This window comes from Rhagoletis pomonella, unplaced genomic scaffold, assembly GCF_013731165.1.
Source record: "Rhagoletis pomonella isolate Grant_MI unplaced genomic scaffold, Rhpom_1.0 Rhpom_scaffold_00001, whole genome shotgun sequence".
Taxonomy (NCBI): Eukaryota; Metazoa; Arthropoda; class Insecta; order Diptera; family Tephritidae; genus Rhagoletis; species Rhagoletis pomonella.
This window is the reverse complement of record NW_023458555.1, coordinates 31,151,859-31,157,403: the sequence shown is the minus strand read 5'-3', so window position 1 is coordinate 31,157,403 and position 5,545 is coordinate 31,151,859.

Sequence of the window (5,545 nt, the reverse complement as noted above, 5' to 3'; positions counted from 1 at the left end):
ATATGGCGAAACTACGCAAAATCAAGTGGGTTATCGGGATAACCAACTCAATAGCCATAACTACGTGGTTAGCTCCGGTGGGGACATGGTATAAGCATCCTGTGATAGACAATGACTTCGACAATCCCAATACAAAGTATCGATATTACCGTTACTTTATCGTTAAATGTGTCGTCAATAATGATGAAAATAATCTATAGATAAATAGAGAAAGATTTACATGGATAATGTGTTCGATAAACACAATGCAAATGCTAATTTGAAGAACAATGTAATGATATTGCCATTGGTATCGATACTACCGGTAACTGTATTTCTCGTTAAAAATTACGATAATAATTGAGTTAAAGTTAGTTGGATTTACTAATAATATAAACCAATAGCGATATATCGATAAATGAATCGAGAATGATTTTTTTTGAAGAAAAATCAAATGATAGGATAACAATTACCGACATTACCGATAATTGTATCGATAAATTTATCGTTAATATAGATTAAGTGATAGCTATTTACTTAAGTAAATCCATAACCATTGAAACCAAAATAATTTATATACATAGATATTGAGTTTTACATCCACATTATCGATAACTTTATCGATAAATTTATCGTTAAGGCCAAGTATTATGGTAGCATTAATTATTTGCTTAGACATACCAATAACGTTATTGATAACAATCGATAAATTAATCGAGAATGATTTGTGTCGAAATTGACTACGGTAAGCCCACTAAAAGTGCTAATTTTTGGAAAATACCGAATGATGCGATATCACCGAAAGCTGTTTCGATAAACTTATGGTTACAAACAATGATGGTGATAGTGATAAATATTAATACAGGTTTACTGACAGTAATGAGCTGCAGTATAACGATAACGATAAATCGAGAATGATGCCAAAATTTTCCTTTTTATTTAAAAAAAAAAAAACCAAGAAAATCAAAAACGCTGAGCTACAGTTGCTAATCTCCTCTTTTAATTGTAATTGTTGCCGCTTTGCGAGTACTATCGGAGAAGCAATTAAGTCTAATTAAGTTGTACGTCAGCGCAAAGAAAATGGCTAAACTTTTTGCCTCAGTATTTTTTGTTTCCATCCAAACTTAATTTATTGTGTTGCTGTTTCGCGCTGAAATCTTGGGAACACAATTTTAGAAGTGAAAATCTAACTTCTGAAGGCCTCATTCATGCCACTCACTACCTGCGCCACGCAATCAGTGAGGAGTTAGTGAGTAAAGTGAATGCGAAATCAACTTCCTCTTAGATAAGTATGCTTTGTACATTATGAACGTGTTGTGGCAATTTAAGCCATTTCCGCGCAAACAAAATATAAAAAAAAAAAAAAAAAAAAATAACAGATTTTCACAGTCCGCGTAAAGTTTGACTTGACTCGAAAACTTTTGCAAAGTTCGAAAACATTTAAATGCAAATTTTAAGTTAACACAAGAGAACCGTTAAAACAATAATAATCAACTATACATACATCGAGTGTGCAACATCTTGCGGCGTAATAAATAACGGTAACCACCGGCTAAAGTGGAGTGAAGCAAGTGGCTAGAAAATTATGCTAAAAAGAGGATATGCACAAATTCTTTGTAGCCGGTTACGTTGAAATGATGTACATATGTACATTAGGGTGGTCCTTAAAAAAATCAAATGAGCGATTTTTTTCAGTCTCACCCCGTCAGTCAGTAATAAAACGATCACAGATATCACATATACATTTTGGTCCCGATTGGAGACGGTTAAGGCGTGTCGCAAAGGGGTCAAAGGCAGAAAAAAGCCTCTATGGAGACTCAAAAAATTAAAAATATTTTTTTCATTTAATACCCTGAATCGATACTACTTAAGTCGAAGATACCACATATAAATTTTGGTCCCGATTGCAGTCGGTTAACACGGTTTCCTAGGGTATTCTGATGTTTGACCCCTGTGCGGCACGCCTTAACCGACTCTAATCGGGGCCAAAATTTATATGTGATATCTTTGACTAAGGTAGTATCGATTATGGGTATTAGGTGAAAAAAAAAAAATTTTAATTCTTTGAGTTTCCATACAGGAATATGAGCTTTGCCCCCTGTGCGACACGCCTTAACCGGGACCAAAATTTATATGTGATATCTTCGACTATAGTAGCATCGACGGGGTTGGGGCTTAGGAAATCTGATGTAAAAATTTGCTTCCTACATTTAAGGACCACCCTAATGTACATATGTACATACACAGATAGAGTGGAGAACGCCATGATAAGAAGAGGTGAAGGTTCTTGCATGGCCACAACAAAATGGCCGTTTTACTAAATCTCGCAAAGCGGTGTTATTTTGCAAAGGCGTCGTCTACTTTGTCTCAGCGCTGCAAAGGACACTATGCCTTGTGGCGGCTGCTGCTAGAATAACCTTTACTTTGTTTACGGTTATTTTGCTTTGCTTTGCAGCGCTGTTGCTTGGAGCTTTGTTTGGCTTTTCGCTACTTTTTTACACATTTCTTTGTCCTAGTCCTTGTCCGTTTCCTGCCTTGTCTTTAACTGCCCTCTTGTTGGCATATAATATATGCACTTTAAGCATTATCCTTTATCTTTTATGCATCATATTTTATCGTTTACTTTTTGTTCTTGTACATAATTTATATGTTTCCGTTTTTTTCTTTGGTTTCTTCTCGCCTATGTCGCACACACACACACACAAAAGATTCAAATAACTGGCAAACAAGACAATTTAAATCTGGACACACGCCATACACACTTCAGAAACTAATAGTGTGTGAAACATATGCATGAAAAAGGATACACCACTGCAGCATAGATGAAAGAGAGTTGAATGAAAATCGAGAGCAAATCTAAGTGTGTAGGAGAAAACAAAGGAACTCCAAAGGGCCCGATTGCTCGTTCGAATTTATTGACATTTGAAATCTCAGCATTGCCATAGAACCCTGCTTACATATGGACATATACATATATTTCGTTTATGTAGGTACATACATTAGGGTGCATCACTATCCATACAAAAAAATTCGGTTTACACGACTTTTTCATAACCACTTCGGGAATAGTTCAGGGTTACTTCAGAATTATTTCGTGTCTAGTTTCGAACTACCCTGAAATTATCCCGTGCAAGTCCTTTAATTATCCTGAAGTGGTTCTGAAAAGTCGTGAACTCGTCCCTAAATGATCTTGAACAAGTCTTAAAACAGTTCCGAAATGGTCCGTTACTAGTCCCAAAATGATACCGAACTAGCCCCGAAATGTTCCAGAAATAATCCCAAAATTATACCGAACTAGCCCCGAAATGTTCCGGAAATAATCCCAAAGTGGTCCTGAAACAGCCCTGAACTAGACTAAAATGGTCCAGAAATAGTCGTGATCTAGCGCCGAAATGGACCTGAACAGGTCCCGAAATGGTCTCGAAATGATTCTGAGCAAGTCACGGAATGTACAGTTACAAATTTTCTGCTGGGTCAACGCAAATTTTCCCCTTACCGAGGGCTAATATGCTTACATGTCAAAAATCGGTATTGGTTTTCCAACTGGGCCGGCTTTAGGAGCAATGATGCCCGGGACGTAAATGGAACGAAGCGCCCTTTGATAATAACGGTTATTAACTAGGTTTCTTTTTCTTATAAAATAATAAATCGCAGAATTAGTCGAAATAAAAATATTCCAATTTTTACTATAATCAAAATTTCCAGGTATCAATTAAAATAAGTTTACTTTGCGTGCTTTGACTTGAGCAAATTTTTCGTTAGTTTTGGAGAAGTCAATCTGAGAAGCGATCTCGTTTGCAATAGATAAGATAGCTAAAGCTTTTAATCTTTCTTGGGATATAGTAGATCTACCACATTTTTTTGAAATTTACCAAATTTTTTCCAGATTCTATCTCATAGAATTTGTTAAGTCCGATCACTGCTGACAATAGGCACTGGCAAAGTCAAAAATATCCTGAAAGAAACTGAATTATTAGGAAATACATCGCAGACATTTTTCTTGACGAAATTGAAGAGTCAATAAAAAAGTGTCATCTTCGATTGAATCTGGGAATTCTTGCGATTGTGAGTAAGAAGGAAACACCCACAGATTCTTATGACTTTTCAACTGCTCAAACGTTTCCTTGACAGCAGCCAAAAATCAGTTCTAAACTGACCTTCTGGTTTGAAAATTGCAGAGTCATCTTGACTTTTGTGGTCGAACATCTTTCTTCTTTTCCGAGATGAGCATCTTGTAGCAAATTCGAAGCCGTTATTTCTGTAGTTGGATAGAAATTCAGCGCAATTTCCTATCGACTTAGTGGTTGATTGCAGCGATGTCCATGGTTGTACTCTGCATTGATTTACTTATGAGATTGGCCTGGAATAGGTGTCATACCAAACAGCCAGAGAGGTGAGAACTTCGAATCAGCAACGCCCTTCACCAATTTCAAGGAATGCTATGCCCATGGTAAAAATGGTGCTCTCGCATTTAGTTCGAGGACCCCGGCTTTTGATCTCCTTTGTTTTGTAAATAATTGTTATTTATGTTGTTGTTTTCAAGAGTTTCGAGTTGAAGTCAGTACTTCACCCATCGATGTGAAAAAAATTTGCATTCGGAAATTTTATGCAATAAAAAAATTAATCGCGCCATCCCAGAATTTTGCGCCCCTCCTCAATTTGGCGCCCTAAAGCCAGCCCTGATTATATTTTAAGACTTCCGCCAAAATATTTCGAAAATGCCTCCAAAGATCTCATTATTTTGATATCGGTGATAAAATGTTAAAATATTTTTATGTAGACCTTTTAAGCTTACGCTCTTGTATCATCTGAGGTGAATTTTTGGAAAAAATATTTTTAAAAACTAATTTTACTAATAAGAAACTCGAGGTCTTTTCAAATCTTAGTATTCTTCCGTAATATGTACATATTTTATCAAAAGTCCTAAAATATAATAAGTTTTATAATTCCATTGGAAAACCGCGACTTTTTTGGATGAGGCACCCTTATAGAGTTAGATATGGAAAAGTGTGTAAGTATGTATGTATTTGGAATACAATGGAGTTTACTTCAATTCAAAAATAGACAATACCCAAATAGATAATAAAGCCACATACATATGTACATACTTATGTATGTTTGAGTGAGTCGATGTGTACATACATACATATATCTACAAGTTTTCGTTGAGGACCAGATAGAGCGTGAAATTTGATTACAATGCATATCATTTCTAATATCCTTTTTCACATAAGCATATAATAACTACGAATATCTTTACAAACTAACATACATATACATACATATGTGCACATAGGCATCTGGCTGCTGGGGGACCTGCTTGCTTGTGCATTCAAGTGTGTTAACTAAATAAGTGAGGGTAAAGAAATAGATTAGCTCAATATTTTTTTGGAGAATATCGCACGTGTATGTGATACGTATGTATGTATGACCGGGAATTAAGGATACATTATAAAATCAGAAATACAACCATAAGTTTGCTAATATAGTACTTATCATAATTATACGGCACTATTTTATTATTTTATTATTTTTTTTTTATTTTAACTTTTTTTAACAAAAAAAA